The sequence below is a fragment of the Phacochoerus africanus genome, chromosome 3 (assembly GCF_016906955.1).
Source record: "Phacochoerus africanus isolate WHEZ1 chromosome 3, ROS_Pafr_v1, whole genome shotgun sequence".
In the NCBI taxonomy this organism is placed as follows: Eukaryota; Metazoa; Chordata; class Mammalia; order Artiodactyla; family Suidae; genus Phacochoerus; species Phacochoerus africanus.
In genome coordinates this window covers 54836519-54860420 of record NC_062546.1, presented here as the reverse complement: position 1 = coordinate 54860420, position 23902 = coordinate 54836519, and the positions used below count along the sequence as shown (strand labels likewise).

At 41.1% G+C, this 23902-nt stretch overlaps 1 pseudogene; it reads right to left on the bottom strand.

Annotated features, from left to right (window-relative positions):
- Positions 1–23902, bottom strand: part of LOC125121900 (ankyrin repeat domain-containing protein 26-like) — a 176209-nt pseudogene that overhangs the window by 32570 nt on the left and 119737 nt on the right.

Sequence of the window (23902 nt, the reverse complement as noted above, 5' to 3'; positions counted from 1 at the left end):
ACAGCTCATGGCAACGCCAGATCCTCAACCCACTGAGCAAGGCCAGGGATCGAACCTGCAACCTCATGGTTCCTAGTTGGATTCATTAACCACCTGGCCACGATGGGGACTCCTAGACTCTAACAATATTTTTTTAAGGTTTATGGCTGGAGAAATGCTATAAAAACCAAATACTAAATTTTTGTCTCTTGACTCTAAACGGCTGGTTGGAAAGGTAATTTCACCTGAACTATTTTATTAAAGCACTGAAAACATTATTAAGCCAGATATTTAAATGTACAGTCTTACACACCTGCGGGTGGTTATTTTCATTTCCAGCAAGCCTTTCTTGCTCTTCCTCTGACTTCATTTCTAAGTCTTGTTCTGTTGACAAATCTAAATGTTTAGTTAAAATTAACTACTTAGAACAGTTAGATAAATGAATCTTTATCACAATAGATTAAGAAATACAGCAGGTTATCAACTGACAGTTTAAATTAAGCTTAAAATTTAGCCACATATTTACTTCTTTAAGAAATACTTCTAACTATCTACAGCTTCGACAAGCCATTTGGGAAATACAGATGGTACCAGGTCAAAGACAAACACCCCAAAGATTCACTTGCAAATTCATCCACCAAGCTTCGGTGAACAAAAAGAAACATAAAAATCAGGACAGGAGTTCCAGGCATGGCCCATCAGAAACAAATCCAACTAGGATCCATGAGGATGCATGTTCAATTCCTGGCTTTGCTCAGTGGGTTGGGGATCCAGCATTACCATGACCTGTGGTGTAGGCTGCACACATGGCTCTGATCCTACGTGGCTGTGGAAGCAGTGGTAGCTCTGATTTGACTCTAGTCTGGGAACTTCCACACATCGTGGGTGGGTGTGGCCCTAAAAAGCAAAAAAAAAAACCAACCAAACAAAAACACAGAGGGCAAACAAAGTTACAATATACTCTATTGTTTGCCTCATAATTGTACCTTTTAAATGTTTCAAGTGAAATCTTTTTTTTTTTTTGTCTTTTGTCCCTTTAGGGCTACACCCGCAGCATATGGAGATTCCCAGGCTAGAGGTCTAATCTGAGCTGTTGCTGCCAGCCTACGCCACAGCCACAGCAACACCAGATCAGAGCCACATGTACGACCTACACCACAGCTCACAAAAATGCTGGATCCTTAACCCACCGAGCAAGGCCTGGGATCCAACCTTCAACCTCATGGTTCCTAGTCGGGTTTGTTTGCACTTTGCCAAGCCGGGAACTCCATGAAATCATTTTTTAAAGGTTTTCGTTTTTTCTATTACAGTTGATTTACAATCCTCTCCCAATTTATGCTGTACAACAAAGATAAGTGCACCTTTTTAACAACACACAAAGCTTCAACTGTAAAATTATCCATGGTTTCCCAAACTGTTGTTACTTCTATGCTGTTATCAGTTCCTTATTGTGAAATGCATTTTCCTACTGCTCTGACAAATTTCTTTTCATGTTTTCAGACTCAGTCTGCTTTGTGAAGGACTCCTTGATTATGGTTATCTTTTCCCAGATAAATAGGTATCTTCCCCTGGAGCTACCACAGTATTTTATTGATTTCTGCAGTCAATTTTTCCTCCTCAAGTGCAAATCATTTCTTTAGACATCTATTATCTTTTCTTTTAGACTGCAGAGAACAAGCTCTTCTTGGTTGTCATTGTTGTTTTTGCTTTGTTTCATTTTTTGACTGTTCCCACAGCATGCGGAAGTTCAGGTCAAATCTGAGCCACAGCTGAGACCTGCCTATCCAGCAAGCCCAGATCCTTTAACCCACTGAGGGCCAAGAATTGAACACACAGCTCCAAAGACATCCAAACTGCTGCAGTTGGATGGTTAACCCATTGGACCATAGTGGGAACTCCAGGACAAGTTTTATAAATCATCTTTGTATAAACAGTCTTTATTTCTTTTACTCAATAATTGCCTAATGAGTTCCTGCTCAGTACTAGGCACTGAAGTTTCAGAAGCATTTAAAGGAGTTCCCTGGTGGACCAGTGGTTAAGGACACAACATAGTCACTGCTGTGGAGCAGGTTTGATCTGTGGCCCCAGAACTTTCACATTTCATGAGTGTGGGGGGGAGAAGAAGAAGAAGATGAAGATGAAGAAGACAAAGAAGAAGATGAAGACAAAGACGACAAAGAAGACGAAGATGACGAAAAACACGAAGAAGACGAAGATGAAGAAGTAGAAGAAGAAGACGACGACAAAGATGAAGAAGAAGAAGAGGAAGATGATGAAGAAGATGAAGACGATGACAAAGACGAAGAAAAAGAGGAAGAAGATGAGGAAGAAGACGAAGACGGCGAAGAAGACGAAGACGACAATGACGATGAAGACGAAGAAGAAGAAGAAGAAGACGAAGAAGGAGAAGAAGAGGAAGAAGCGGTGAAGAATATGAAGAAGAAGAAGAATATAGATAAGGGGTGTCAGGGATGGCTTTCTAGAGATAATGCCTGAGGTCAGTAAGCAGTAAGGTCAGTCAGATTCAAAGGAACAGAGGTCAGGAAAGAGAGAGGGCAGGCAAGGCTGTTCTGAGGCAGGAAAAGAAGCATACAGTTGGGTAAAACAGGGCCTCAGGAGCTTTCAGATGACTGGAGCAAAGGACAGCCAGAAGAGCCTTGAGATAGAGTCAGGCCAAAGTCAGATTATGAATGCCTCATATGTGATTTTAAGATGCCTGGACATTCATATGCTTTCTAGAGTAGTCCATGGTCCTACATGCCCTTGAGACAGAGCACTCTTAGTGTGGTGGGAGGGATGCATTTGAAAGGCATACAAATAAACAGAGGGACATGAGTCTGAAGGCTTTAATAAGCAAAAAAGCTGGTCCAGGCTTCAACTGAGGAGAGGTTTCCAGAAATACTTAGGATCTAAGACGATCAGGGCCCTGCATAGGATCAATCATTATTAATGAACAAAGGCAAAAATCCTGGGTCCTTGGAGAACAAGGCTCTGCTTAATATTTTATGAATGGTAACAACTGAGAAGGGGAATTATCTACAGGAATGGCTTGACGTTACTCCTATTTATTTTGTAGTTTTCCTGTTTCACATCTTCCCGTGTTGAGGGTGAGGGAGTGGGAGGGACTGGGAGTTTGGGTTTGTACATGCACATGACTGCCTTTAGAATGGATAGGCCATGGGGTCCGCCTGGACAGCACAGGGAACTACATGCAATCATGTGTCATAGAACATGACAGACGATGGTATGTGAAGGAGAGTGCCTATGTGTGCATGGCTGGGTCCTTTTGCTGTACTTGACAGAACACTGTAAGTCAACTACAATAAAAACATTAAAAAAAAAAAGAAAAAGAGAGAGAATCCACTTCAACCAGCATTCCACATAATGGCATGCTGCTGTTTGTCTCTATTTAATAACAGGAACCCAAAACTGCATAAATAAATGGACAACAAAATCTATGTTTCTTAACGCTTGGAAATACCTTTCAAAGCTTAGATACCAACAGTAACATCTACCTTGTTTACCTCAAATCCTCCCATTAAATTCAAGAAAAAAAAAATAGTAACAGAATCACGAGTAAGAAGACTGTGAGCATTTCAACTATTTTAGTGTTCTACTTTTCAGAGTTACATTTGTATCACAAAATTTACCTGATCTGGACGTTGGCAAATCCTTTGTTCCGACTGTTTTTTTACGAAAAACATTGTCCACTCCAACTGGAGGCTGAATGGGTTTGGATTAGAGTTGATCAAAAAATAACATACACACGATAAAATCTGTAGTTCTTATTTCAAGCTAAAAGTCTAAACGCATTACCTTTGAGTGAGGATGTTTTTCAGGAGAAGCTAAAAGGCAAAATGGACGTGTATCAATTAGCTATAAATACGAAAGCTAGGTATTCATTTATGCAGAGTCAGTACCAAGTGGAGTTCGGCTGCTTGGCTCTGGCAATGAGTGTGTTAGGTTTTGGTGTTCTCTCTTGGGTGGGGGGAGTTAGGACAGGAACCCGAGAGAAGTATGCATTCATTATAGATCCCGAATAAGAAAGAGGCATGTAGGTTTAACAAAACACGCAGTTAAGATTTCAAAAGGAAGGAATGTTATGTTTCCAATGATTTTGCACTAGCAAAGTGCACACACAGCAATGTGAACATGCTGGCTGATGAGGAGAAAAGTCGTTTCCAATCAGAGGAACGGATCATGATCCCAAGGGGATAAAGTGAGAGCTGATGGGCAAATGCAACAGCCTCTCCTTCATGCAATACCGCAGCAACATGGACCCCATTATACTGCAAGCATTTATCATCATCTTCAATTTGCTCTCTAATTTAGGAAGCACCCATTTGGGATGACAGTTCAGCTGAATGCATAATTCATTTCTCATCAGAGAGAGTGTGTGGAATTGATCACCTGGGATATATACTTGCAGAGTAATACCGCATAGAAATATTCAATTTTCCATACCCATGTGGGCCTCTTCTATGCCTCTATTTCTTGGATCCTCTAGTTTATCCCTCTTAAAGTTGCTTGATCCACTCATCCAAGTTACATCTTCAGAAAAATGTATAGAGAACTTTCAATATTGAAATATGATTGTCAAAAAGGACAAAATAAATTCAAATGTGACAGCCTTATTAGATATCAGTGATATTTTGTATTTAAAAATCAGTGTAGTATTTACTCATAATAACAATTTATCATTCAGGGAGTGAATCTATTCATTTCTTTTGTTTCCAAAATCTGTTGGGTTTGGTATTTCATGCCAATGTTCAAAAGGATCTTAACACAAAATTAGCCCTCTTAATAAAAACAAGAACCAAATACAAATACACTGAAGACACTTGTAAGGCATTCTCTCCCATTTCCTCACTAACACCACAATCATCCACTTAATGTTTTTCTTTCCTTCCTCCTTCCTTTCACTATGTCCTCCCCTCTTCAAAGGCAATCTCTAGATCTGTGGTCTCAATTCTGCCCCTTTTACGTGTTTTGAAGGATCATCCCCACCACTTCCTTTTTCCTTCCTGCTTGGCTGTAGCATCTCACATGGATAATCCCTCCTTCAACTCTTTCCTGCCTTCTAGCTATAAACATGGTCAGAAAGAAAAACAGGAGTGCTCTGCAGCCTGGCAGGTTCTGGACTGGATACTGCTACTGCAGGGGCTCAGGTCGCTGCTGTGGTGTGGGTTCCATCCCTGGCCCGGCAACATCCAAATGCTTTGGGTGAGGCCAGAAAAAGAAAAAAGGAGACCAAAAAAGCACCGGAAAGAATGCTTTTCCTTAATCATGTTATATCTTGAACTAGCCAATGACTTGTCCCTCAGATTTCTCTAACACAAGTCTGCACACTGGCCTGAAGACCAGCGACCTGGGCATCCCTTGAGAGCTTGTGAGAAATGCAGAATCCCACACCTGTGGCTCAGAAGATGCACCAGAGAGCCACAAGATCTCTGGTCACTCATTAAATCTGAGAAAGTCTGGTCTTTATTGAGTCTGCTTCTCCATTACTTCAACTTAATTAATCCTTCTGATATCTAGCTTCAAGGTCCTGTAAATTTCTAATGGACTCTATCAGCCTACAGCTTCCTTGACCCCCACCCCCATACTGTGCCCTGCTCTCTTCTTCTTTCCGGTCCTCCCCTTTTGGCCCATATGACACCATCCCCTAAAACAGCAACCTTTCTATGACACGCATGTATATCCAATTAAAGTTGACCACATATGCCCATGACCACCCACGGAGGGGAACACATAGTGATGCTCAAGCAGGGAACTCCGTCCTGAATGCCTTCCTCACAATGAGAACAGTAAGACTGCGATTATTAGGCTGTACTTCTCCGACAAGTTCTGCTGCTGGATATTCATCTCATGTTTCAAACCCTCCTCCCTTCCTTTTTCTAAGGAACAATTGTACTTTGCCACCTTCCACTGTAGCACCCTGCTACCTTTTCCTTCATTCACACCCTGTAGTCTCTGCCTCTCTCATCCTTCGTTCTTCTTTTCCTCTTCCCTGTCTCCTGACTTTCCTTCGGTTGCAGATGATCTTGAATGGAACTAATGAATCATTTAGCTACTTAAAGGGGACTCTCAGTTTAAACTGTTGCTGACACCTGACATGCCCCACAAGTTCCTTCCTTTCTCATCTGTTTCCTCACTATGCATTCAACAGGTGCTTTCCACTGGCTAGGAGAATATATCTGGGAGTTCCCTGGTGGCCTAGAGGTTGAGGATTTGGCTTTGTCACTGCAGCATCTCAGGTCCAGTCCCTGGCCCAGGAACTTCCTCATGTTGCAGGTGCAGTCAAAAAACAAATAAATACATTTTAGCATTTTTTTGGGGGGGTTGGATATGGTGTATATACACAATGGAATACTACTCAGCCATAAGAAAGACCAAAATAATGCCACTTGCAGCAACATGGATGGAACTAGAGACTCTCATACTGAGTGAAGTTACTCAGAAAGAGAAAGACAAATACCATACGATATCACTTAAATCTGGAATCTAACATATGGCACGAATGAACTTTTCCACAGAAAAGAAAATCATGGACTTGGAGAATAGACTTTTGTGTGTGTGTGTGTGTGTGTGTGTGTGTGTGTGTTTGCCAAGTGGGAGGGGGAGGGAGTGGGATGCATTGGGAGCTAGGGGTTAATAGATACTGACTATTGCCTTGGAATGGATTAGTAATGAGATCCTGCTGTGTAGCACTGGGAACTATGATGGGGCATGATAATGTGAGAAAAAAGCATGTACACATGTATGTGTAACTAGGTCGCCATGATGTACAGTAGAAAAAAAATAAGGTATTGGGGAAATTAAAAAATCCAAATAAATAAAAATTAATTAATTACTAAAGCAAGGAAGTCATAAATGACCAACACAGAATAATGTTTGAAAAAAAAAGTAATACGTCAGAATTTCTGCTTTATCATCATATGTACATTGACTTTTTAAAAAATAGTATTCTTGGAGTTCCCGTCGTGGCGCAGTGGTTAACGAATCCAACTAGGAACCATGAGGTTGCGGGTTCGGTCCCTGCCCTTGCTCAGTGGGTTAATGATCCGGTGTTGCCGTGAGCTGTGGTGTAGGTTGTAGACGTGGCTCGGATCCTGCATTGCTGTGGCTCTGGCGTAGGCGGGTGGCTACAGCTCCGATTCAACCCCTAGCCTGGGAACCTCCATATGCCGCGGGAGCGGCCCAAGAAATAGCTAAAAAAAAAAAAAATTAAAAAAAAAAATAGCATTCTTACCTTTTACTTCTCCATTTACTCTATTTTTACCTCTTTGACCTGAAGCTCCAGATAAATGATCAACGTACTTCTGTGAAAGACTCTCAGAGGGACACTGTTAAAATTTAGTTTAATAATGAGTTGCATAAAGTTTTTCTCCTCTCTCTCTAAGAAAATACCTGGATTTCTCTACTTTATTTTTAATGTCCTACTTTAGAAACATGTAGACTTAAAAATGACAGAACATGGATTGAAAATTCAAATATTTAAATTGAAAATTTCATACATGCTTGTCAGAACAATTCTATCCTTTCATCCCCTCTTTTGGTGATTGACTCTGTAAACAGAGCATGGAAATCCTGAGTCAGTTTTTTCACCCACACAATACTGAATTACATAACACATTTCATTCAAGAATTAACTTCAAAACACATAACTTGACTTTGCATTCTCAACTGAAAGAAGAGGATATTTTAAATACATAATTATATATATATATATATATATGTACGTATTTTGACAAGTTCTTAAAGAAGTATACCTGTTATAAGTTTAAACTATTTCTAAGGACAAATATTTTAGTATTAAAATAACATACTTGGCATGAAAAGAAACCTTGGCATATGAACCCTGTTGAGTATAAATAGAATATTGTATGAGCTGCTTCATTTACCTATACCAGGGCTTAAAAGGATCAATTATTTGATAAAATACTTATTGATGGGAGAAACAGTTGAACAGAAAAAGTAATAACAAAATAGTAAGAAAAACCTTCAAGGAGTTCCCGTTGTGGCGCAGTGGTTAATGAATCCAACTGGGAACCATGAGGTTGTGGGTTCGATCCCTGGCCTTGCTCAGTGGGTTGGGAATCTGGCATTGCTGTGAGCTGTGGTGTAGGTTGCAGAAGCGGCTCGGATCCCAAGTTGCTGTGGCTCTGGTGTAGGCCGGCAGCTACAGCTCCGATTTGACCCTAGCCTGGGAACCTCCATATGCTGCAGGAGCGGCCCAAGAAATGGCAAAAAGACAAAAAAAAAAAAACCTTCAAGATTAATAGTAAGGAAATTTCAACATAATTATGTAATTTCTCAAAAAAGGAGAGCAAGCGTTCATAAGAGAGGAATGAAAACATGCATTTATTAAACCCCCAAATGTGAAAGGTCCTTATTATGCACATTTTCTTTCCTATGTGCAAAAATAATAATCAAAATGATCACAAGGAAGGACCAGACTGGGGTACCTGGTGCTTGCCCTGGGCCTGTGCCTAGGGCTTGGGACCTTGGCAGTTGTCCCCACGTGTGGCTGGAAAAAATGATCCTGGTCATTCCAGGATGTGAAAGTGAAATGATGAACAGAAGGGACCCAGTCTTCTCTCTGTCCAGATGGTCCCTTCTCCAAACCTTCACATGACTGGCTCCATCTCTTGGCAGCTCTTGTCACCCTCAGCTCTCTTCTAACAACCTCCATTCCACCCTCACTCCCATCCTCTGCCAAACTCCCCCAGTGTTGTCTAACCTAACCGTCTCCATGTCAGGTTATTCCCATGAAGGACTTAATCGGAAAGATTTGTTTTTCTGCTTCTACCACAACAGCCTAACCCCTCAGCTGGTACATTCTGTGTCCAAGCGCCAGGCCCATAGTTGGTATTCAACAATAGGAATTTATTTAAGGTCAAAACATTTAAGATCTCGAGAGGGCCTCAAGTGCCAGAACACTAATATACCTGTAGGAGGTAACTGATCACAGTCTACTGAAACTTAACGCACCCCAAGTCAGAAATCCACACCCTGTTCTAGCTGTCACATTCTTAGCTGTTATCATCTTATGCTTCAGGTTAAAGAGGTATCCTCAGAGTTCCCTTGTGGTTCAGCAGGTTCAAAATCGGCCTTATTAATGTGGCAGCTCAGGTTGCTGCTGTGCCACAGGTTTGGTACCTGGCCTGGGAATTTCCACATGCCAAAAAAATACCCAAACAAACAGAAAATACCTTCATCATTTAGTAAGCCACTTACTGCCACTGTGATCTTTTTTTATTTTCTGGAACAGCAGCACCCAAGGCCTATGAAGATTCCTGGGCCAGACATCAAACTCATGCCACAGCAGAGACGATGCTGGGATATTACAGCATTTTGGTATATTATAGCAATACACATATATTACAGATAATTTTGGGATATTACAGCAATACATATTTAACAAAACTATTTAATTGTAAAATACCAATTCTAGATGCTACCAGAATGTCTTTTTAAAAAATGAATCCTAAAAAAGTTTTCACTTGCAAGTGCTCATATGATTGTTGAATTATGTGGTGTTTTTAAGTAGTCACAAAATGTAAGAAAAAAATTAAAAACCCTGTTTAAAATGTCACACTCTATAGTTTAGGAGTTCCTGTCATGGCTTAGCAAAAATGGATGTGACCACTATTCATGAGGATGCAGGATTGATCCCTGGCCTCGCTCAGTGGGTTAAGGATTCTGGCTTTGCCATGAGCTGTGCTGTAGGTCCCAGAGGCAGCTGGGATTCCATGTTGCGGTGGCTGTTGTGTAGGACAGCAGCTTCAGCTCTGATTCAACCCCTACCCTGAGAACCTTCATATGCCATGGGTGCAGCACTAGAAAGACAAAACAATAAAATTAAATTAAATTAAGGTAAAATAAAATTCACCCTGTTTTTAATTCTCCTGTGAATATCACTCTAATAACTCCAGTTGCCTATCTAGTGTTTTATAAAATGGTAGTTAATGGTTGCTGAAATGATCTAGTACAAAAATTAATAAAACTATGATTGTCCAAGTTGGAGATTTGAAAGATTTTAAAATACAATTATGAGTATCAAAGAAGACCTAGTATAGACATGAGGTGCTTTGAACAAAGGGACTGAAAAATCAAGTCGCAAGGATTTCTGAATTTTTGATATGGAAGAATTTGCATGTTAGTTTCACATGAATATACAAAAACCTTACCTGTTAGTTAGTTTAATGGCTAGAGATACTGACATTTGTAAAATTTCTCAAGAATCATGTGAAATGTACCTATTGCTAGAGATATTTTAAAAGGAACAAATGACTTTCCAGAGATGATTCTGCATTTTTTGCTAGTCATTTTTCCTTCTAGTGAGTTTGCAACAAGGAGTTGATTTTAGGGAAAAATCATAAATTGTGGTTTCATTTGTTCGATGTGTTCATATGTGTCCATAATGTGCAGATCCTATTAGGAAGAGAGAAATGAGAACACTCCCCCACAAATAACTTCTATACCTTTTTTCTTAAAAAGTGTTGCAGGTTCAAATGTTCTCATGTAATGAATAGAGATGAAGAACCTAATTTACATAATTAGAGATAATACACTAAGTGGAAAGCCTGGGTGAAATGCTTATTTATGTCCAATCAGTTTCTTCACAAAAGATTAAAAACACCTATGAAGACAATACCAAACAGTCAGATAGAATTAGTTAGGACTGTTAAGAATGCCACAAACAGAAATTTAGAAACAATAAGAAACAGAAGGGCCCAAGTGTTTATGACTGAATAAACACGAGACGGCATAAAACAGAGCTCAAAGTGCATTATCAAAGAATACAGGATTTGATAGACTAAAAATAACACATCATTTATTCATTTCAAAGTGAGGATTATTTTTTGTCAAGAAACAACATCAAATCAAAATAAACTCCCATAATCAAAAAAAAAAGGTAAAGATGAAAGTTTCTTACACGTCTACATCAAGAACAGCGATAAGGCATTCAGAAGCATCGGAGCACCTTGTTCAGGATTTAGAATTTTTTCTTAATGTGAATATGAAATAACATCCATATTTTCAAAAAGAGAGTTCCCTGTTCTCACTTAACTCCACTCTGTCTGTTACACCTCTCCTCCCGACTCTCTCTCAATCTATAAAATATATTGCAGCGTTTAGATACACTAGATCAGTAATGTATCAATACTACTAGGGATAGAATCAAAAGCCTCTGCTTTATAGGTTCTCTTTGTATATTCAAAGATATATATATATATATATGTATATATATATACACATATATATAACATATAAATGCATTTTGGACGAGCAAACTTTGTAAAAAATCAAAATATCTTAAATACAAGACAAAGGTGGGTGTGCATAGTATATTCCTAATAATGCTGAGTTGTATTTCTCTGCAACTATTTGTTTACAAATACTCCTGTGCGAATGCCTCTTGTGGCTCAGTGGGTTCAGAACCGGGCATGGTATCCATGAGGATGCGGGCTGCTCTATCCCTGGCCCTGCTCGGTGGCTTAAGGAGCCCACGTGACCACAAGCCGTGCTCTAGATCACAGATGCAGGTCAGATCTGGCATTGCGGTGGCTCTGGCGTAAGCCTGCAGATGCAGCTCCGGTTCGCCCCCTAGCCTGGTAATGTCCCTATGCTCTAGGCATGGCGCTAACAGGAAAAACATAATAAGAAAAGATTGGGGGGGGGGTGTTTCTGTCTTGTTGTGTTTTCAAGTACTACTGCGGTACGGACTTTGACCTTATAAAAGACTTCACTCAGGTATTCAAACATGATCATCTATCACTCCCTGAATGCCGTAATTTATTACTAGAGCGAGACAGAGATCGAGAGAGAAGTGTTCTTAACACAGCTACTTTCCACCTGGAGAAAGAACTGGTAACCAGAAGTCTAAGGAGAATGGAAGGCTTCAAAGATATACTTCATGGAACATGAGGTGGCGCTAAAAAGAAGATTAAGAGTTTTCATCTCAAATTCTAAGCTCCCAATTGGTGGGTACTGAGAAACATACTGTAACCTTTTCCTTACTTATCCCACAGTGCTGATCTATATTCCCTTGGTATTTATGACATTCTGCCTCCAGAGAACTCAACTGAACTTACACAATGTGACCTGAAGAGGCCCTCCTCTAAGCCTACTTCGTTTCTAAATGACACTAACCCTGGATGTTCAGTCCTCAACTTCTCTATTCCTCGCTTTCTTTCTTTCCTTCTTGTCTTTTTTTTGTTTTTTTTTTCTCCCCCAAAGCCACTCCTGTGGCATACGGAAGTTCCCAGGCTAGGGGATGAATCAGAGCTGCTGCTGAGACCTATACCAGAGCCTTGGCAGCACTGGACCCTTAACCCACTGAGCGAGGCCGCATCCTCATGGATACTAGTAGGGTTCCTAAGCCGCTGAGCCACAAGGGGAGCACTTCCACAATCTTTCTAATTAAAGTCTTCCTACAAAAATCCTTCATTTTACGAATTCAGTTAATGTCTTCTATAAAGAGGAATTATGCTCTTCGTGGCAAAGAGTCCCACTATAGATGCCGGGACTGCTTTTCATCAATGAGACTCTTCCTATTTTCTAAAACAGTCTCATATAATATTGGTAACACAATTAAAATTCCTTTTCGGTTATGACAGAAAAAACCCGACTTACCGAACTTGGACTCGGCAGGTTTTTCTGAAGCTCTTCAATTGTGCCCGCTTGCATTTTGTTTGTACCTTTTAACTCGGCATTTTCCTTTTCAAGCCTAAAATGTGTATTTCAACATAATTATTCTCACACATACATGGCTAAGACAACCACACCAATTGTACACAAACATCCACAGGTTCCATCACATAAATTCTGAAATTTTTGAAAGGTAGATGTTTTGGCCGTTTTGTTGTTTTTCTAGCAGGGTTTTGCGGATAATGAGAGAAACTTAGAAAAAATGGGGAAAAACCATTTCACAACACCCCAAAACTGAAATTTTTACCCGGCTTCCCAATGATGTCTTATCTGTCATCTTTCCTGATATAATTCTTACACTGTACTGCTTATGTGCTTCGTACTTAATCCCTACTTATTCTCGGTGCTGCTTTAAGCCTTACTTTTGCACTTGATGCTGCAACTTCTCAATACATTTCACGGCCTCCATATACCGATCTTGTGCTTCTTGCAACTAAAATAAAGGAAACCAAGGTTGTTACCTACCGGTAATCTAGTACAGACATACCTGTTCTCTTGTCGTGTTCATCTGCATATTGTTTATGGCTACTTTTCGTGCCACTAGCACAGACGGGAGATGTTAAAACAGAGACCTCAGAGCCCACAAACTGGAAATATTTGCTATCTGGTCCTTGGCCAGTTATCAACCTCTCCTCTCGTATTAAACGTAATATTACTAACGCATTAGATTCCGTTTCTTCAAATACATATACGCATTTCTACGTTGGCAGATTGGGCAAAGAGAGAACTTCCTTACAGGAAACATTCATGTGCAAACACACACACACACACGGGTACACACACATGTATACGTGCATACATATATGTACGTATACAACACACGTGTGCACACATAGAGGTATAGGTAAATATATATACACATGAACATATATATATACACACATGCACACACACATATACGGGTACACATACACACACCTACGTCTGAGTGTGTGTGTGTGTGTGTGTATTTTTCTGTTGTTTAGGGCCACACTTGTGGCATGTGGTGGTTCCCAGGCTAGGGGTCTAATTAGAGCTATAGCTGCTGCCTATGCCACAGCCACAGCAGTGCAGGATCCAAGCCAGGTCTGCGACCGATACCGCAGCTCACGGCAACAACGCCGCATCCTTAACCCACCGAGTGAGGCCAGGGATTGAATCTGCAACCTCAGGGTTCCTGGTTGGGTTCGCTTCCAGTGTGCCACAATGGGAACGCCGCATGTACATTATTGTCTTCTAAGCTACACTCAACTCTAACATTAAATATCCACGCCGGCGAGTCACTGTGGCACTTCTAGTGATTATGACAGTTAACACTTTTCCTAATGTGAATTTGAAATACCTTCCATATTTTCAAACAGAGAGTTCCCTGTTCTCACTTAACTCCACTCTCTCTGTTAACGTCTCTCGTCCGGACTCTCTCTCAATCTATACAACATATTTCAGCGTTCAGATACACTAGATCAGTAATGTAGCAATACTACTAGGATACTGCTAGGGATAGAATCAAAAGCCTCTGCTTTATAGGTTTTCTTTATATATTCAAAGATATATACATAACATATAAATGTATTTTGGACGAGCAAACTTTGTAAAAAATCAAAATATCTTAAATACAAGACAAAGGTGGGTGTGCATAGTATATTCCTAACAATGCTGAGTTGTATTTCTCTGCAACTATTTGTTTACAAATACTCCTGTGCGAATGCCTCTTGTGGCTCAGTGGGTTCAGAACCGGGCATGGTATCCATGAGGATGCGGGCTGCTCTATCCCTGGCCCTGCTCGGTGGCTTAAGGAGCCCACGTGACCACAAGCCGTGCTCTAGATCACAGATGCAGGTCAGATCTGGCATTGCGGTGGCTCTGGCGTAAGCCTGCAGATGCAGCTCCGGTTCGCCTCCTAGCCTGGTAATGTCCCTATGCTCTAGGCATGGCCCTAAAAGGAAAAACATAATAAGAAAAGATTGGGGGGGGGGGGGGTGTTTCTGTCTTGTTGTGTTTTCAAGCACTACTGCGGTACGGACTTTGACCTTATAAAAGACTTCACTCAGGTATTCAAACATGATCATCTATCACTCCCTGAATGCCGTAATTTATTACTAGAGCGAGACAGAGATCGAGAGAGAAGTGTTCTTAACACAGCTACTTTCCACCTGGAGAAAGAACTGGTAACCAGAAGTCTAAGGAGAATGGAAGGCTTCAAAGATATACTTCATGGAACATGAGGTGGCGCTAAAAAGAAGATTAAGAGTTTTCATCTCAAATTCTAAGCTCCCAATTGGTGGGTACTGAGAAACATACTGTAACCTTTTCCTTACTTATCCCACAGTGCTGATCTATATTCCCTTGGTATTTATGACATTCTGCCTCCAGAGAACTCAACTGAACTTACACAATGTGACCTGAAGAGGCCCTCCTCTAAGCCTACTTCGTTTCTAAATGACACTAACCCTGGATGTTCAGTCCTCAACTTCTCTATTCCTCGCTTTCTTTCTTTCCTTCTTGTCTTTTTTTTGTTTTTTTTTTTCTCCCCCAAAGCCACTCCTGTGGCATACGGAAGTTCCCAGGCTAGGGGTTGAATCAGAGCTGCTGCTGAGACCTATACCAGAGCCTTGGCAACACTGGACCCTTAACCCACTGAGCGAGGCCGCATCCTCATGGATACTAGTAGGGTTCCTAAGCCGCTGAGCCACAAGGGGAGCACTTCCACAATCTTTCTAATTAAAGTCTTCCTACAAAAATCCTTCATTTTACGAATTCAGTTAATGTCTTCTATAAAGAGGAATTATGCTCTTCGTGGCAAAGAGTCCCACTATAGATGCCGGGACTGCTTTTCATCAATGAGACTCTTCCTATTTTCTAAAACAGTCTCATATAATATTGGTAACACAATTAAAATTCCTTTTCGGTTATGACAGAAAAAACCCGACTTACCGAACTTGGACTCGGCAGGTTTTTCTGAAGCTCTTCAATTGTGCCCGCTTGCATTTTGTTTGTACCTTTTAACTCGGCATTTTCCTTTTCAAGCCTAAAATGTGTATTTCAACATAATTATTCTCACACATACATGGCTAAGACAACCACACCAATTGTACACAAACATCCACAGGTTCCATCACATAAATTCTGAAATTTTTGAAAGGTAGATGTTTTGGCCGTTTTGTTGTTTTCTAGCAGGGTTTTGCGGATAATGAGAGAAACTTAGAAAAAATGGGGAAAAACCATTTCACAACACCCCAAAACTGAAATTTTTACCCGGCTTCCCAATGATGTCTTATCTGTCATCTTTCCTGATATAATTCTTACACTGTACTGCTTATGTGCTTCGTACTTAATCCCTACTTATTCTCGGTGCTGCTTTAAATCTTACTTTTGCACTTGATGCTGCAACTTCTCAATACATTTCACGGCCTCCATATACCGATCTTGTGCTTCTTGGCAACTAAAATAAGGAAACCAAGGTTGTTACCTACCGGTAATCTAGTACAGACATACCTGTTCTCTTGTCGTGTTCATCTGCATATTGTTTATGGCTACTTTTCGTGCCACTAGCACAGACGGGAGATGTTAAAACAGAGACCTCAGAGCCCACAAACTGGAAATATTTGCTATCTGGTCCTTGGCCAGTTATCAACCTCTCCTCTCGTATTAAACGTAATATTACTAACGCATTAGATTCCGTTTCTTCAAATACATATACGCATTTCTACGTTGGCAGATTGGGCAAAGAGAGAACTTCCTTACAGGAAACATTCATGTGCAAACACACACACACACACGGGTACACACACATGTATACGTGCATACATATATGTACGTATACAACACATGTGTGCACACATAGAGGTATAGGTAAATATATATACACATGAACATATATATATACACACATGCACACGCACATATACGGGTACACATACACACACCTACGTCTGAGTGTGTGTGTGTGTGTATTTTTCTGTTGTTTAGGGCCACACTTGTGGCATGTGGTGGTTCCCAGGCTAGGGGTCTAATTAGAGCTATAGCTGCTGCCTATGCCACAGCCACAGCAGTGCAGGATCCAAGCCAGGTCTGCGACCGATACCGCAGCTCACGGCAACAACGCCGCATCCTTAACCCACCGAGTGAGGCCAGGGATTGAATCTGCAACCTCAGGGTTCCTGGTTGGGTTCGCTTCCAGTGTGCCACAATGGGAACGCCGCATGTACATTATTGTCTTCTAAGCTACACTCAACTCTAACATTAAATATCCACGCCGGCGAGTCACTGTGGCACTTCTAGTGATTATGACAGTTAACACTTTCCTAATGTGAATTTGAAATACCTTCCATATTTTCAAACAGAGAGTTCCCTGTTCTCACTTAACTCCACTCTCTCTGTTAACGTCTCTCGTCCGGACTCTCTCTCAATCTATACGACATATTTCAGCGTTCAGATACACTAGATCAGTAATGTAGCAATACTACTAGGATACTGCTAGGGATAGAATCAAAAGCCTCTGCTTTATAGGTTTTCTTTATATATTCAAAGATATATACATAACATATAAATGTATTTTGGACGAGCAAACTTTGTAAAAAATCAAAATATCTTAAATACAAGACAAAGGTGGGTGTGCATAGTATATTCCTAACAATGCTGAGTTGTATTTCTCTGCAACTATTTGTTTACAAATACTCCTGTGCGAATGCCTCTTGTGGCTCAGTGGGTTCAGAACCGGGCATGGTATCCATGAGGATGCGGGCTGCTCTATCCCTGGCCCTGCTCGGTGGCTTAAGGAGCCCACGTGACCACAAGCCGTGCTCTAGATCACAGATGCAGGTCAGATCTGGCATTGCGGTGGCTCTGGCGTAAGCCTGCAGATGCAGCTCCGGTTCGCCCCCTAGCCTGGTAATGTCCCTATGCTCTAGGCATGGCCCTAAAAGGAAAAACATAATAAGAAAAGATTGGGGGGGGGGTTTCTGTGTTGTTGTGTTTTCAAGTACTACTGCGGTACGGACTTTGACCTTATAAAAGACTTCACTCAGGTATTCAAACATGATCATCTATCACTCCCTGAATGCCGTAATTTATTACTAGAGCGAGACAGAGATCGAGAGAGAAGTGTTCTTAACACAGCTACTTTCCACCTGGAGAAAGAACTGGTAACCAGAAGTCTAAGGAGAATGGAAGGCTTCAAAGATATACTTCATGGAACATGAGGTGGCGCTATAAAGAAGATTAAGAGTTTTCATCTCAAATTCTAAGCTCCCAATTGGTGGGTACTGAGAAACATACTGTAACCTTTCCTTACTTATCCCACAGTGCTGATCTATATTCCCTTGGTATTTATGACATTCTGCCTCCAGAGAACTCAACTGAACTTACACAATGTGACCTGAAGAGGCCCTCCTCTAAGCCTACTTCGTTTCTAAATGACACTAACCCTGGATGTTCAGTCCTCAACTTCTCTATTCCTCGCTTTCTTTCTTTCCTTCTTGTCTTTTTTTTTGTTTTTTTTCTCCCCCAAAGCCACTCCTGTGGCATACGGAAGTTCCCAGGCTAGGGGTTGAATCAGAGCTGCTGCTGAGACCTATACCAGAGCCTTGGCAGCACTGGACCCTTAACCCACTGAGCGAGGCCGCATCCTCATGGATACTAGTAGGGTTCCTAAGCCGCTGAGCCACAAGGGGAGCACTTCCACAATCTTTCTAATTAAAGTCTTCCTACAAAAATCCTTCATTTTACGAATTCAGTTAATGTCTTCTATAAAGAGGAATTATGCTCTTCGTGGCAAAGAGTCCCACTATAGATGCCGGGACTGCTTTTCATCAATGAGACTCTTCCTATTTTCTAAAACAGTCTCATATAATATTGGTAACACAATTAAAATTCCTTTTCGGTTATGACAGAAAAAACCCGACTTACCGAACTTGGACTCGGCAGGTTTTTCTGAAGCTCTTCAATTGTGCCCGCTTGCATTTTGTTTGTACCTTTTAACTCGGCATTTTCCTTTTCAAGCCTAAAATGTGTATTTCAACATAATTATTCTCACACATACATGGCTAAGACAACCACACCAATTGTACACAAACATCCACAGGTTCCATCACATAAATTCTGAAATTTTTGAAAGGTAGATGTTTTGGCCGTTTTGTTGTTTTTCTAGCAGGGTTTTGCGGATAATGAGAGAAACTTAGAAAAAATGGGGAAAAACCATTTCACAACACCCCAAAACTGAAATTTTTACCCGGCTTCCCAATGATGTCTTATCTGTCATCTTTCCTGATATAATTCTTACACTGTACTGCTTATGTGCTTCGTACTTAATCCCTACTTATTCTCGGTGCTGCTTTAAATCTTACTTTTGCACTTGATGCTGCAACTTCTCAATACATTTCACGGCCTCCATATACCGATCTTGTGCTTCTTGCAACTAAAATAAAGGAAACCAAGGTTGTTACCTACCGGTAATCTAGTACAGACATACCTGTTCTCTTGTCGTGTTCATCTGCATATTGTTTATGGCTACTTTTCGTGCCACTAGCACAGACGGGAGATGTTAAAACAGAGACCTCAGAGCCCACAAACTGGAAATATTTGCTATCTGGTCCTTGGCCAGTTATCAACCTCTCCTCTCGTATTAAACGTAATATTACTAACGCATTAGATTCCGTTTCTTCAAATACATATACGCATTTCTACGTTGGCAGATTGGGCAAAGAGAGAACTTCCTTACAGGAAACATTCATGTGCAAACACACACACACACACGGGTACACACACATGTATACGTGCATACATATATGTACGTATACAACACATGTGTGCACACATAGAGGTATAGGTAAATATATATACACATGAACATATATATATACACACATGCACACGCACATATACGGGTACACATACACACACCTACGTCTGAGTGTGTGTGTGTGTGTATTTTTCTGTTGTTTAGGGCCACACTTGTGGCATGTGGTGGTTCCCAGGCTAGGGGTCTAATTAGAGCTATAGCTGCTGCCTATGCCACAGCCACAGCAGTGCAGGATCCAAGCCAGGTCTGCGACCGATACCGCAGCTCACGGCAACAACGCCGCATCCTTAACCCACCGAGTGAGGCCAGGGATTGAATCTGCAACCTCAGGGTTCCTGGTTGGGTTCGCTTCCAGTGTGCCACAATGGGAACGCCGCATGTACATTATTGTCTTCTAAGCTACACTCAACTCTAACATTAAATATCCACGCCGGCGAGTCACTGTGGCACTTCTAGTGATTATGACAGTTAACACTTTTCCTAATGTGAATTTGAAATACCTTCCATATTTTCAAACAGAGAGTTCCCTGTTCTCACTTAACTCCACTCTCTCTGTTAACGTCTCTCGTCCGGACTCTCTCTCAACTATACGACATATTTCAGCGTTCAGATACACTAGATCAGTAATGTAGCAATACTACTAGGATACTGCTAGGGATAGAATCAAAGCCTCTGCTTTATAGGTTTTCTTTATATATTCAAAGATATATACATAACATATAAATGTATTTTGGACGAGCAAACTTTGTAAAAAATCAAAATATCTTAAATACAAGACAAAGGTGGGTGTGCATAGTATATTCCTAACAATGCTGAGTTGTATTTCTCTGCAACTATTTGTTTACAAATACTCCTGTGCGAATGCCTCTTGTGGCTCAGTGGGTTCAGAACTGGGCATGGTATCCATGAGGATGCGGGCTGCTCTATCCCTGGCCCTGCTCGGTGGCTTAAGGAGCCCACGTGACCACAAGCCGTGCTCTAGATCACAGATGCAGGTCAGATCTGGCATTGCGGTGGCTCTGGCGTAAGCCTGCAGATGCAGCTCCGGTTCGCCCCCTAGCCTGGTAATGTCCCTATGCTCTAGGCATGGCCCTAAAAGGAAAAACATAATAAGAAAGATTGGGGGGGGGTGTTTCTGTCTTGTTGTGTTTTCAAGTACTACTGCGGTACGGACTTTGACCTTATAAAAGACTTCACTCAGGTATTCAAACATGATCATCTATCACTCCCTGAATGCCGTAATTTATTACTAGAGCAAGACAGAGATCGAGAGAGAAGTGTTCTTAACACAGCTACTTTCCACCTGGAGAAAGAACTGGTAACCAGAAGTCTAAGGAGAATGGAAGGCTTCAAAGATATACTTCATGGAACATGAGGTGGCGCTATAAAGAAGATTAAGAGTTTTCATCTCAAATTCTAAGCTCCCAATTGGTGGGTACTGAGAAACATACTGTAACCTTTTCCTTACTTATCCCACAGTGCTGATCTATATTCCCTTGGTATTTATGACATTCTGCCTCCAGAGAACTCAACTGAACTTACACAATGTGACCTGAAGAGGCCCTCCTCTAAGCCTACTTCGTTTCTAAATGACACTAACCCTGGATGTTCAGTCCTCAACTTCTCTATTCCTCGCTTTCTTTCTTTCCTTCTTGTCTTTTTTTTGTTTTTTTTTTTTTTCTCCCCCAAAGCCACTCCTGTGGCATACGGAAGTTCCCAGGCTAGGGGTTGAATCAGAGCTGCTGCTGAGACCTATACCAGAGCCTTGGCAGCACTGGACCCTTAACCCACTGAGCGAGGCCGCATCCTCATGGATACTAGTAGGGTTCCTAAGCCGCTGAGCCACAAGGGGAGCACTTCCACAATCTTTCTAATTAAAGTCTTCCTACAAAAATCCTTCATTTTACGAATTCAGTTAATGTCTTCTATAAAGAGGAATTATGCTCTTCGTGGCAAAGAGTCCCACTATAGATGCCGGGACTGCTTTTCATCAATGAGACTCTTCCTATTTTCTAAAACAGTCTCATATAATATTGGTAACACAATTAAAATTCCTTTTCGGTTATGACAGAAAAAACCCGACTTACCGAACTTGGACTCGGCAGGTTTTTCTGAAGCTCTTCAATTGTGCCCGCTTGCATTTTGTTTGTACCTTTTAACTCGGCATTTTCCTTTTCAAGCCTAAAATGTGTATTTCAACATAATTATTCTCACACATACATGGCTAAGACAAACCACACCAATTGTACACAAACATCCACAGGTTCCATCACATAAATTCTGAAATTTTTGAAAGGTAGATGTGTTGGCCGTTTTGTTGTTTTTCTAGCAGGGTTTTGCGGATAATGAGAGAAACTTAGAAAAAATGGGGAAAAACCATTTCACAACACCCCAAAACTGAAATTTTTACCCGGCTTCCCAATGATGTCTTATCTGTCATCTTTCCTGATATAATTCTTACACTGTACTGCTTATGTGCTTCGTACTTAATCCCTACTTATTCTCGGTGCTGCTTTAAGCCTTACTTTTGCACTTGATGCTGCAACTTCTCAATACATTTCACGGCCTCCATATACCGATCTTGTGCTTCTTGCAACTAAAATAAAGGAAACCAAGGTTGTTACCTACCGGTAATCTAGTACAGACATACCTGTTCTCTTGTCGTGTTCATCTGCATATTGTTTATGGCTACTTTTCGTGCCACTAGCACAGACGGGAGATGTTAAAACAGAGACCTCAGAGCCCACAAACTGGAAATATTTGCTATCTGGTCCTTGGCCAGTTATCAACCTCTCCTCTCGTATTAAACGTAATATTACTAACGCATTAGATTCCGTTTCTTCAAATACATATACGCATTTCTACGTTGGCAGATTGGGCAAAGAGAGAACTTCCTTACAGGAAACATTCATGTGCAAACACACACACACACACGGGTACACACACATGTATACGTGCATACATATATGTATGTATACAACACACGTGTGCACACATAGAGGTATAGGTAAATATATATACACATGAACATATATATATACACACATGCACACGCACATATACGTGTACACATACACACACCTACGTCTGAGTGTGTGTGTGTGTGTGTGTATTTTTCTGTTGTTTAGGGCCACACTTGTGGCATGTGGTGGTTCCCAGGCTAGGGGTCTAATTAGAGCTATAGCTGCTGCCTATGCCACAGCCACAGCAGTGCAGGATCCAAGCCAGGTCTGCGACCGATACCGCAGCTCACGGCAACAACGCCGCATCCTTAACCCACCGAGTGAGGCCAGGGATTGAATCTGCAACCTCAGGGTTCCTGGTTGGGTTCGCTTCCAGTGTGCCACAATGGGAACGCCGCATGTACATTATTGTCTTCTAAGCTACACTCAACTCTAACATTAAATATCCACGCCGGCGAGTCACTGTGGCACTTCTAGTGATTATGACAGTTAACACTTTTCCTAATGTGAATTTGAAATACCTTCCATATTTTCAAACAGAGAGTTCCCTGTTCTCACTTAACTCCACTCTCTCTGTTAACGTCTCTCGTCCGGACTCTCTCTCAATCTATACGACATATTTCAGCGTTCAGATACACTAGATCAGTAATGTAGCAATACTACTAGGATACTGCTAGGGATAGAATCAAAAGCCTCTGCTTTATAGGTTTTCTTTATATATTCAAAGATATATACATAACATATAAATGTATTTTGGACGAGCAAACTTTGTAAAAAATCAAAATATCTTAAATACAAGACAAAGGTGGGTGTGCATAGTATATTCCTAACAATGCTGAGTTGTATTTCTCTGCAACTATTTGTTTACAAATACTCCTGTGCGAATGCCTCTTGTGGCTCAGTGGGTTCAGAACCGGGCATGGTATCCATGAGGATGCGGGCTGCTCTATCCCTGGCCCTGCGTGTGTGTGTTTGCACATGAATGTTTCCTGTAAGGAGTTTCTCTTCTTGCCCAATCTGCCAACGTAGAAAATGTGTATATTTATTTGAAGAAATGGAATCTAATGCTTAGTAATATTACGTTTAATACGAGGGAGAGGTTGATAACTGGCCAAGGACCAGATAGCAAATATTTCCAGTTTGTGGGCTCTGAGGTCTCTGTTATAACATCTCCCGTCTGTGCTAGTGGCACGAAAAGTAGCCATAAACAATATGCAGATGAACACGACAAGAGAACAGGTATGTCTAGATTACCGGTAGGACAACCTTGGTTTCCTTTATTTTAGTTGCAAGAAGCACAAGATCTTATATGGAGGCCGTGAAATGTATGAGAAGTTGCAGCATCAAGTGCAAAAGTAAGTTAAAGCAGCACCGAGAATAAGTAGGGATTAAGTACGAAGCACATAAGCAGTACAGTGTAAGAATATATCAGGAAAGATGAAGATAAGACATCATTGGGAAGCCG